Genomic DNA, 13011 nt, shown 5'->3' with positions numbered 1-13011 from the left:
CTCCCCCGCGTCTTGTTGTGACTGTCCGTCAAGTCCAGTCCTTCGGTAGAAAATACATTATTATATCTCCAGTGTGTCTGTACCTATTCCTCGAATGTGTGTATTTCCTAGTATCACTCTCTCTTGATCACAATTTCTCAGGTCTTTTCCATCCGTAACTCCCTCTTCTATTGGGTTAAGTGGGTTGGTTGAGAATGAAAATTACCGGCTCATTTGAAAGATATTGGTCCCCCCCCCCCCCCCCCCCCCGTGGTCAGTGCACATCATAGCAACTGGTCATTCCGCCGTTCAGTCGATTTGCATATTAGCCTTTTATTATATAGGAAAAGTTCAGTGAAAGACAGATGTGCCTGATGAAATGATGCTAGAAGACTTTCTCAAGTTACCCTTAAAATATTTTTATATAATAGAATTACTTGCTACTCGAATATTTACTGATAACACCTACAATCAGTAATTACTAAGCTTTTCCTATGTGGAGGGTGCTATCCTCTGGAATTCTGGGGGAATATATTAAGTGTAGACATATTCCCTCCATTGCTTCCAGAAAAAGTACATTCAATCAGACAGATATAGACTATGATGGCATAACTAATCAAATAAAGTACGTTTTATCTTGATAGAAGCGACACAAAATGAGGTAGATATTTATGTACTGATTGCCACGGTATAATCGTCAGCCTGTACAGTTGTATGAAAAAATGTTTAGATGCGGACACATGTATATGGTATGTTCAGAGCTTTGGGAAAAGGTTGAAGGATGTCTAAGCACACACGCGTGTATACGTATTTGTGTTTGCTTGTACTTACATGAATATTCATGTGTGCTGTGAATGCATAGGTATGTCTGGAATGATGCACAAAGAATGAGCAGGAGAGGCAGTCTCTGAGGCAGTTAGGGACAGAATACCTTTTACCTGTGCAACCTCTCTCATACATTTTCTATTGTGTGCACATATTATTTTCAAATGTAAAAAATGTGCATAATGCTAACAATAAAAGACTGCGTGTGGCAAGTGGTATAACAAGTAGTGTTCGAACAGCATGAACGGCTCTCAGAGGGAGGAAGGCTTGCTCTAGGCTGGGGCAGTCAGGCTGTTTGTGGGGGAGGAGGAGCCCTCAAATGGAACTAGACAGGATGGGTAGGCCTTGGAGGGGGTGGGGAAGTTGGTGGGAGAGGCGGGCGGGACAGCATTCCAATTAAAACTGCACAGAATAAGCAAACTGGGAGTCAGATGAGGGAAATCAATCGACTTTGCCTGGGTGGAAGAATGTGGGAGTATTTTATTTACTTAACGTATACACCGGCTCGTTCTAAAATGCATATTATAAGATGACTAACAGCACAAATTCTTTAAAGTAGAAATAGAAACTGAAATCAGAGCCCAGGGGCAAATATAACATTTCTACAGAAAAGGATTAACCAGTGACTGAGCTTTGAAATTGCATCTCAGCCTCCTGGTGGCTGAGTGAAAGGAACACTATACAGGCGGAGCTCTTCCCGTGGAATGAAGGATAGCGTACCAGCTCTTTGAATACAAGTGCTTTCTGTCAAATTTGGTAAGGAGACATCACACGGGAGACAGTGAGCTGTGGCCTGGCAGGATCCGTGAAAGCCAGGACAATGTTCAAGGGCATCTTGGTTGGAGGTCATCTAGAATGTTCACTGGTCTACCTTGAGAAGTTCTTGGAAGAGTAGATGAATACTGTCCCCTGGAGAAATTTCCCTAAATGTCCCCCTCTCAGCTGAGAGTTCTTTGTGCTGTTGGGCGTTTGTGTGTTTGGCTTTTACTGAGAGCCAGAGAGCAGGTGCCATGAGGGCAGAGCCTGAGTGGCTGGCATTCTCTATTCCTGGTCAATGGACCAGACAAACTGGTCGTCGGGTAAATATCCTATTAGAAACGTTGAGAAAGCTAGCAAGCAGTGTTTCTCCAGGGTGACGGGCAACTTCCCTTCCCCAAGGGTGGAGACCCCAGGTGTCCCCTGAGACAAATCCTGGGTGACTCTCAGAGAGACACTCAATGCTTATTCCAGTGCTAAGGTAACTGTTCATTTGCATCTCCAATACTCAACATTACTCCAAGCATTTTCCACTCTAGTGGCTTCTACACCCATGGGAAACCATCTAAACCCAAGCCAGGTGAGCTGTGGCGGGTAGGCTGGAAAGGTAGGCTCGGACCAGTTTGTGTTCGAAAGCTCTCAGTAGTTGAGACTTTATTCCGTAAGTAATGGGTCCGCATTGATGGAGTGTGAGTAGGAAATACATAGTAAGGACCACGCGATGTATAAATGCTTAATCCAGTGGTAGTGTATGGAGTGAAGTTGAGGAAAAGGAGACCAGCAGGGGAGGGCACTGTAATACTTTTAAAGCCTGTATATAGTCGTGGTGTGAGAATCCAAAGGAAAGGATGCTGACACTCTCTGGAGAAATAACTGGCAGGTCTTTGTGACTGAATATGGGAGCTGAGGAAAAGTGAACCATGGCCCAAGTGATTTAGAAGGACAATAGGAATTCCAGAAATAAGAGAAGGTGTCAAAAGGGAAGCGTGTTTGTGGGGAGATGAATTTGCTTTCTGAGATGATGGCAGGCTGTCTAAGTGGAATGATCTAGAAGTTAGCTGAAGATAAAGGTAAGACTCCTGGCCATGGCCAGGTGGCTTAGTTGGTTAGAGCATCCTCCTGATACACTAAGAGGTTACACCCTGGTCAGGGTACATACAAGAAACAACCAAAACATGCATAAATAAGTGGAACAACAACTCTCTCCCCTCCTTTCTCTCTCATAAATATGTAAATAAGTAAATAAATAAATAAATAAATAAATAAATAAATAAGATTCCTGATGAAAGTATGTCATTCACCTATGAAATGTTCTTGCCAAAAATGAACTTGGATCTGACTACAATTTACTGGAAATTTGGGTGGGTGAAGGGACAAAGGTGTTAAACAACAACACATGGGAATGTGATCAGCAAAAGTCAGAATGTGGGATATTGCATGGGACAAGTTAGCTGGTGTTTGCTACAAATAAATTGCAAGGGGTAAAAACAGAGAGAAGCTGAATAGGTAGCTCAATTGGTTAGAGCGCCGTCCCAATATACCAAGGTTGTGGGTTCCATCCCCTGTCAGGGCACACACAAGAAGCAACCAATGAATGCATAAATAGAACAACAAATCAAGTCTCTCTCTCTCTCTCTCTCTCTTTCTTCAATAAATAAAAATTTAAATTAAAGCCCTGGCCTGTGTGGCTCAGTTGGTTGAGCATCATACCATGCACCAACATGTTGCCATTCGATTCCCAATTGGGACACAGGCCCAGGTTTTGGGCTTGATCCCCAATAGGGGACATGCAGGAGGCAGCCAATCAATGATTCTCATCATTGATGTTTCTATCTCTCCCTCTCCCTTCCTCTCTAAAATCAATAAAAACATATTTTTTAAAATAAATTTTAAAAAGAGAGGAAAAGAGAATCTAAATATTAAGCTATTTAAAGAGTCCCATCAATTGAGTGCAATTTGTGGACTTTACTTGGATCCTGATCTGAACAAACCAACTCTTTAAGTAAATCATGACAGAATTAAGGAAATTTGACCTAATTATTTGCTCATGTAAAGGTAGTCTTCTCTAATTTTAGACATATTAATATTGTGTGGTTAAGGCTTTTGCAAAAAAGAGTCCTTATGTTTTTAAAATATATACTGCAACGTTTCCAGATGAACTTATCACTGAGATTTGCTTCAAAATAATCTGGTGGAGGTGCAGCACCCAGAATGTTATGGTACAGATGAAACAAGAGTGGCCATAAATAGATGGTTTTTGGACTTGTATGCTGGCACCTGGAGGTGGGGGGACATTGCACAATTCCCTCTATCATTGTGTGCTTAAATGCTCCATAATAAATAGGAAATAAATAATTAAATAAATGTGTTCACCCCATGAAAGTCAAATACTTCCTTGAAAAAGTAAATGCCTGCAGACAGGTGAGCAGGTAGCCCAAAGCAGAATCCTAGGAAAATCTTATTATTTTTTGTAAATATATTTTTTATTGATTTCAGAGAGGAAGAGATAGAAACACCAACGATGAGAATCATTGACTGGCTGCCTCCTGCACGCCCCCTACTGGGGATCGAGCCTGCAACCTGGGCATGTGCCCTTGACTGGAATGGAACCGTGGACCCTTCAGTCTACAGGCTGATGCTCTACCCACTGAGCCAAACCCGCTAGGGCGGAAAATCTTATTTAAGGTGAAATCAGATGAATGTGTTCATTAGACTGTTCATAAAAGATAAGAAAAGAACCATAACATGCAGCATGACAGAAGTTAAGAGAAAATTTAGATGAAAGGGCAATGACAATGGTGTCATGTTATAATCAAGGAATAACTTGGAGGTCATTGACGATGTCAACACGTTAGTTTCAAAAAGATGCTGAAGGTACTTCCCCCGTCCACCCCTTACCCCACCCCCCCATGACAAGGAATTGAGTTAGAAGCGGTGGTGAAGCAGTGGATGCTGTGTATTCCTTATTTGGTGATGAAAGAAAGGAAAGGGATAGTGCAGCAAAGACAAGGGTGCCCTTTCTCAAAGTAAGGGGGCCCTTGCAAGTTTGCAGGACAAGAAGGAGCCTGCTGGAGGGAGTGCTGGAGGCCGCTGGGCCAGGAGCAGAGTGTCCTCAGCTGAGGAAGGCAGATGGAGAGCCGGCCCTGTGGTGGGGTCAGAGACTCGGGAAGCTGGTACAGTAGAGAACAGAGGCAGGACAAAGCCACCAGAGGAATCAGGGGTTCCTGCGGACACGAGAAGGGATTGTGAAGGAGGGAAAACAATGGAAGGTAAAAAGACCAGATGGGGAAGGAAGAAGCACAGGGACGTACCGGAATGAGAGTGAAAGAGAGAATAGTTGAGCAAAGGGCTTGACATTTGGGCCAGTGGCTGAGGAAGGAAGGCTGGAAGGCTGGTAATAAGCAAGAACAGGTTTGTGGAGTGCAGAGTGGAGTCCCTCACCGGCAGCATCTGCACCCTGTCTTCTTCAGAGATTGTTGTGTGGTCTTTGACGACACCTCCCCTTGGGTGATTGGAGAAGGGTGTCAACTGACACCCGGTGCTAAACTGCGTGCACAGAGGCCGTGGTGGAATAGAGACCTCCAGCTTCCCCGGGCGGAACTGCAGGTGCTTGATGGGAGATATGAACCCTCCCCAGGGAGAAAACCAGGACAAAGCCAAGTCAGTCAGTGAGGCTCAGGGGTCACACCGAACTTCTACAATGTGAAATCCTCCCTTGTTACTACTGAGCCCTTCTCTCTACTTACACCCTCCACCTCCACTCTCCCTCGGCCCATCTCGGACATCATCCTGAGGACAGGATGATAGTACTGGTTTTTAACACTTTTACCTGATCATAGAGGGGGAAAAGCCCTGGAAATTGGTGACTTGCTTGGTGTGAAACTCCTGGGTCTAAAGGTCATGATCCTTCCACAAAGGAGATTAAGAGCTAGGAAGAGCCCTGCCCACCGTGGCTCAGTTGGCTGGAGTGCCGTCCTGTTCACCAAAAGGTTGTGGGCTCGATTACTGGTCAGGGCACATACCCAGGTTGGAGTTTGATCCCCGGCCCAGGAGGCAACCAATTGATGTTTTTCTTTCACATCAAGGTCTCTCTCTCTCTAAAAATCAATAACATTGAGAGAGAGAGAGAGAGAGAGAGAGAGAGAGAGAGAGAAAACATTTGAAATCTAGGTTTTTCTGAATTATAATGTTGACATACAGTAGTCCCCCTTACTCAAAGTTTTGCTTTTTGTGGTTTCAGTTACTTGTGGCCAACTGCAGTCTGAAGTATTAAATGGAAATTCGAGAAACAAACTATTCATAACTTTTAAAGTGAGAGTCGTTCTGAGTAGCATGATGAAGTCTCACACAGTCCTGCTCCCTCCGACCCGGGATGTGAATCAGCCTTTGTCCAGTGTCTCTACACTGTACTTACCCGCCCCCCGCCCCCCCGACCAGGGAGTCACTGAGCAGCTGTCTTGGTGATCACATTGGCTGTCTTGGTATGGCAGGGCTTGTGTTCAAGTCACCCTTATGTTACTTACTAATGGCCCCCAAGTGCAAGAGTAGTGATGTTGGCAACTCGGATATGCCAAAGAGAAGCTTTAACTGAAAGGGCGAAAGTCTCAACTTGATAAAAAAAAATCGTATGCTGAAGTTGCTAAGATCTACTGTAAGAATGAATCTTCTGTGAAATTGTGAAGAAGGAAAAGGAAATTTGTGCTAGTTTTGCTGTCGCACCTCAAACTGCAAAAGTTAGGGCCACAGTGCGTGATAAATGCTCAGTGAAGATGGGAAAGGCATTGCATTTGAGAGTGGGAGACATGAACAAAAAACATGTCCTGATTGACCACATGTTTTTGCCAGCCAGCATCGAACCTGTAAGAGGACTCCAGCAGGGATCCCCTGAAATGAGGGACACCACGCCACTTACTACAAGTGAGGGATGGTTACACAGACTCAGAATAGGTTTGGACTAAAAAATGTAAAAATTACTGGCGAGTATTGTTTTATTTTATTATTTGTTGTTCTTAATCTCATAGTATGCCTAATTTAGAAATTAAACTTTATGGAGGTTTAAGGAAAACAGTATAGTATATATAGGGTTCAGTGCTGTGAGTGATTTCAGGCATCCACTGGGGGTCTTGGAACATATCCCCACGGATAAGGGCAGACGACTATATTTACATACCCTTTAAACTCAGGTATGGCCTACTTTCTTTCTTTATCTCCCAATATTCATTTCTTCTTTTCTTCCACACCAATAGAATTTTTAGCGGGGTGCATGGCTGCTCAAAATAAAGACTGTGTATCTCAGCCTCCCTTGCAGCTAAGTGTGCTACGTCAGCTGACAGCATGTAAGCAAAAATGTTGCATGTGAGCTTCTGAGGAACTTCCAGAAAGACAGTTGGCACATGCCCTTCACCCTTTCTTTATTCCTTCCTCCACATTGCTGCCTGGAGTTCGAGTCTAGCCTTCATCTTGGACCACAAAGACAGTGGCACAGCCCAGGGAGGGGGAGTGAAGCCAAAGAAAACTGAGTCCTGCAGATTTGGAGACACCTATCAGCCCAACACTGTCTGTACACAAACTTGTACAGAATTGGGATAAAACCTCTATTCTGTTTAAGCTAATGTTACTTGAGAACTTTCTGTTATGTGCAGCCAAACCTAATTCTAATGGATATATAACTATTACAATTAACTAGTTATTAGCTTTTTTAAAAAAAGATTATGTAGCCCTAACCGGTTTGGCTCAGTGGATAGACCGTTGGCCTGCGGACTAAAGGGTCCCAGGTTCGATTCTGGTCAAGGGCATGTACCTTGGTTGCGGGCACATCCCCAGTAGGGGGTGTGCAGGAGGCAGCTGATCGATGTTTCTCTCTCATCGATGTTTCTCACTTTCTATCCCTCTCCCTTCCTCTCTGTAAAAAATCAATAAAATATATTTTTTAAAAAGATTATGTAAAAGGTATTTATAAGAATATAATAAAATCACAGAAGTCAAATTGTAAGCCAAATTACCATTTATGAAACTAAACATATAACGATGTTTTTAAAAGCATATTCAGGGACTTATTCAGTTAATTGTATTGTATCAGGCCCTGTATCAGACTCTAAGGATGCCGTAATGAATAAGCCAGCGCCAGCGCCCTCCTGTATCTCACACCTGGGGAAACTGTAATTCAGTCTGATAGTAGGACTAAGCAGAGGGTGCTCTGGCACACACTCCTGCAGCTGGGGAAAGGGCCAGCGAAGGCTTGCTCAGAGCTGAGGTCCCCCTGAGACCTGAAGAACCAATAGGAGTTTGGCAGACCAAGAAGAAGAAAGAAGCAGATGCTGGGCGGTGGGGTCTGCCGGCGCAGAAACTTGGAACAGAGGGAGCATAGACTTCTGGAGGGCTGCAGGAAGGGCAATTAAAGATGAGGGTTGTTCATGCAGAACTGGGCTGGAACATGACACAACGGTGCTCTATTACAAGGCATTAGAGAGGCCTAAATCGACGTGGAATGGGGCTTAAAGAGAGTTCCGTTCTAAAGAGTGGAAAAGGAAGTCACCAACAGACTTGTAGAAAAGGGCTGGTCAACTTCCCTTTGAACTCAGTTGGGGTTGCAGATAATTAGCCAGTGTGCAGCGGCACCAGTGCACACAACTGTGGGCCACCCCCGAGGGACAGAGTGGGTGCTGGGGGAGAGGCTGAGGGAGCGGGGTCTTGGTGAGATTGAAGAGCAGATGGAATGAAATCAAAGTCATGGGGGAGGAAGGAGGCTGTGGGTGTAGGCTACACATGGACACACTTCAGACCTGGGCATTGCTAGGAGATGCCTCTACTGAACGAGGGGGAACAAGGCCTGGGGTTGGAATGGCAGTTCCAGACTGGTGGCTGAGGGGCAGAGCAGAGAGTTTTGCTTGAGAAGAGCTGGGGGAATGCAGACTCCAGCCCAGGTCCAGGAGTGTGTATGCTGAGGGAGGAAGAGGGGGAATGCTTGGAGAAGACTATGGAGGGGGTCCCTTCACGCAGGGAGGGGCTGAGGATAAGTCACAGAAAAGTCAGGGCATGGCATTAGGCATGTCGCACAAACAGGTCTCCAGCCAGGGTCCCACTGTGGGCTTCCAGACTGCTTTGTTTAAAATATTTTTTGAGATAAAATATACATAATATAAAAATGTACCGTTTTAATCATTTTTTAAATATATATTTTTATGGATGTCAGGGAGGAAGGGAGAGGAAGAGAGAGATAGAAACATCAATGATGAGAGAGAATCATTGATCGGCTGCCTCCTGCACGCCCCCTACTGGGGATCGAGCCTGCAACCCAAAGCAACCCCGGTATGTGCCCTGACCAGAACCGAACCATGACCTTCTGGTTCAAGGTCGATGCTCAACCACTGAGCCATGCTGGCTGGGCTTGTTCCCTTTCTCGGTCTCAACAGGATAAGAACAATCTCTGCTGAGCAAAAAGATTATTTAGGTGTTTGTTAACTTAAAGTGCTACCTTCACTTCTTCCGGGGATATTTAAATTTTAAGGAGCAATTTTAGAACATTTAAAACTTTAGGATTCAAAAGAATGAGACCCTAGGGGTGGACTGGCAGAGGGGAGGGTGACGTACTCAGGCAGGCGTCACCCCCTCAGCTGACTTCGACCTGATCTTTTCATTCCAAATCCCATCCTCTTTCCACTACACTCATGTTAGTCATTACCATCGGCATATCTCTACTGGACCAGCAGTTTATTTTTAATGCCCAATTGGCTTGAAATCACTGCTAAAACCTACAAGTGCAGCAAATGGCAATCTTAAATATGTTCCTTTCAAGTGCTCACCTATTTAGGTTTGATAACACTGAAATAAGGCTGAAATGTATTTCACTGTAGATATACTCTTAAGTTAGTTGTTTTAAAAATGTGTCACTATAAACTTAAAAAAAATTGTTGTTGTTGTTAATCCTCACCTGAGGATATATTTTCCCCTTGTTTATAGAGAGAGTGGAAGATAGGAAGGGAGGAAAAGAGGGGGAGAGAAACATTGATATGAGAGAGACACATTAATTGGTTGCCTTCTGCACACACCCCAACCAGGCCAGGGACTGAACTTGCAACCCACTTACATGCATACATGCCCTGACGGGGAATAGAACCCAAGACCCTGCGTTGCATGGGCTGGTGTTCTAACCACTGAGTCACACCAGCCAGGGCAACATTTTTAAATTTTTTTCACCACTCCATAAAGTTTAAATACAATTTTTAAAAATTTATTTGAGAGACAGAGAGATATCGATTTGTTGTTCTACTTATTTATGCATTCATTGGTTGATTCCTGTATGTGCCCTAAATGGGGATCAAACCCACAACCTTGGTGTATATGATGCTCTAACCAACAGAGCTACCTAGCCAGGGCAAGATTTTTAAAAACTGAAAAAAGTTTGCTAAAATGGAAATGTATTTACAGGACTTTTGCCAAATTAGTTTCTAAAATGTTTTCTAAACTCAAAATTATTCTCCAGCATTTACTTTTCCCTTATAATATGTTTATAATAATCATTTGGTGTGTCCTATAGACAGATATGATACATATTATGAAAATACTTTTCTATAGAAACAGTAAATAATTATAATGCATATTTTTATGACTTAAATACTTTAAATACATTACTTGTTTTTACTCATATATAATCCCATGTATGTTTTGCTTATTATACTAAAGAAACAAACTTTCCCTCTCTTCTCTTAAAATTTTTTTTATTTCTTACTAAATTCTACTTTCTTCCACTAAAACGTAACAAAGTCAACAGAACAGTTGTACAGTAATGAGAAAACCAACAAGGATCTCCTTCAGAGTAGGGCTGAAGGGAAACAATTTGTAGTAGTTAAGATTTATTCCCTTATCCTACCCTCTAAATATTACATCTCTTAACAAAGAATTCTTGTTTAACTTTATTGCAAAGTGTGTAGCAGGGCGGTGTTTAGAAATAGTACCGATCTAAATGCACATACGTTAGTAGTGCTAGCTGTGAGTGAACCCCCCAAAAATGAGAAATTCAATTTGTGACACTGACATCTCCTGTAAACAAAAGAAAAATATCAAGAGTGTCAGGATTTTTTTTTTAAAGTCAGTATCAGACTGCTCTTAACATCAATAATTGCTATCCTAAAAGTTACTAATAAACAAGGAACCAGAACTCTGAGCTTAATAGTCTTTCCTTCCACTCCTTCCCTCGATCATAATGAGGGCATTAGTTTCAGCTCAGTTTTGAAGTTTCAGAGTCTTGAGTTTAAAAGGAACATTTCTGCCCACTTGCATTGAACAGCCAGGCACTGTTCCAGAATTTCACTTCACAATCCACACACACTATTTTTGCTATTAGACATTTATAGTAATTGTGACAAACACATCATTGGTTTAAGTAAAATTAATTATCTGTGTGTGTGTGTGTGTGTGTGTGTGCGTGTGTGTTGTTCTTATAGAATAGCTAAGAGAGGAAGAATTCAACACTGAAAAATACAGCAATATAAAATGAATCTATTCGTAGATACCTAGGGGCCACTAGTTATTTTTGCTTTCCTGTGCCCACAGGGTATGTGCTAAAAGGGTTACTGGTCTACCACCAGTATTACCAGGACCATCCTGGGAACTGGGAACAATGGCGAGCAGGATGCACCCCCTGCTCGAAGGCGTGGGGTGTAGCTAACACTCGCGCAGGATGGGAGGCGACCGCGTGTAAGGCTTTGGGTGCCCTGTAGAGGGAGGGATGCAATGGCGCCCCTAATCCTCACTTTGGGTAAATAAATAGACGAGGGAAGGGGAGACCGCCACTTCCAAGGAAAGGAGGAGACAGACGGGGGAGTGTGGCCGCGCCGGGAAGATCGGGTACGTTTAGAGCGACGAAAGAAAGCATTTCAGGTGAATTTGGAACTCGCTCGGGGAGGGGTGCGAGGACTGGCAGGCGGTGGAGAGCCCGCTGGAGAGGAGACGTAAATGAAAACGAGATTAGGAGGGCCTTATGCAGCAAACTTAAGGAGATAGGGTTTTACCCGGAGGCCACAGAGATCCCCTAAAAGATTTAAACGAGAGAAACATCCTCTGACTCACTTTAAAATAATCTGATTGAAAGATCGAGCTTTGGTAGGGGGGAGGGGGCGGGAGGCGGGGGAGGGGCGAGGAGCAAAGCCCCGACGCGGAGAGCTTACCTGGGTGATGGAGCTGGTACCTGCAGCCGTCCAGGGGGCGACGCTGGTGGCCTGCACGCGAGGAGGGGCCGAGCGCGGCAGGGGCGACCACCGTCGACAGGTTGCACGGAGGAGGACGGATCCGGGGCTTAGTGCCTGGAGGATGAAGTGGGGGGGGCCCGTGGCCAAGTTGTCGTGATGCCGTTGCTAAAACGGGAAACACGGAAAGTTTGGAGGGAAGGTGTGCAGCTCCGCTGAGTACACACACATCGAGGACGAGCTTTCGGTGGCACCCAAGTTACTCGTAAATACGCCCGGACTGCAGGGCGGCGTGGTCTGCGAGCAGGATGAGCTCTGCGAGGGGCCCAGCCGGTCCGGGGTGCACAGGGCAGGTGGCCGGGACAGCTCCCCAGGGGGCCCACCCCGGGGCGGGACAGTGCTGGTGTGCCACTTTTCTCCAAATACCCACCAAATCACCAAATCACCACGCAGCATGCTGCGAGGCAGACGCGGGGTTCACTGCTCTCATGTTGCAGGTGGGAAAATGGGACCTTGGGGTAAGGGCTTGTTCCTGGAGGTGAACCGTGACGTCCAGGCGGCCAGCACCGCCCCCCCCCCAACTCTGCACATGAACGCAATGCACCCGATGGCTGACGTCTACTCCTCTCACATGTTAGGTAGAGGAGGAGGTCACAGAAACAGGTTTTCTTTTTCAACGTCTGTGTTCCTTTTTCCCAAACCCCATGGAAAAAAAATTATGTGATCAACTTTCAATTTTAATAAATATCATTAAAAAGTAAACATATACAACCACTTCCCTTAAAAACACCAACAGAAAACGCGGGCAGAGGTGCATTTTAGAATATATCTCTACCCGTAAGTACACGCGTTCTTCACGTTCTCTGTGCGGTACAAACAGTTCTTGACAGATTCTGGCCTGAAGCTCGTTCGCTCGGTGCGTTCATCCCCGGTTTCCCGACCTCCGGGAGGCGCCTACTCGGCCCCCCGGCACCGCCCCTCCCGCGCCCCCCTCCGGCCGCACCACCTGCTCCCGGCGCCTCCCCGTTCTCCCGCTGGCCCGCCCGCCCGCGCCGGTTCTCACGGCCGCGCCCGCCCCTTGCACTTGGCGGAGCTGCGGAGTCGTAGCCCGCCCGCTGCGCGCCAGCTCCCCGGCCCCGGGGCGCTCCGGCTCTCGCTCGCTGCGGCCCGGCGCGGCGCCCCCCACGAAGTTTTCCCTCCCGCACGGCCCCCCGCCAGGGCTTGGGAGGCGGGCCCTGGCCGGCCGGCGCTGATTGGCTGCCTCCTG

The sequence above is a fragment of the Myotis lucifugus genome, unplaced genomic scaffold (genome assembly GCF_000147115.1).
Source record: "Myotis lucifugus unplaced genomic scaffold, Myoluc2.0 scaffold_17, whole genome shotgun sequence".
NCBI lineage: Eukaryota > Metazoa > Chordata > Mammalia > Chiroptera > Vespertilionidae > Myotis > Myotis lucifugus.
This window is presented reverse-complemented; position numbering follows the sequence as displayed.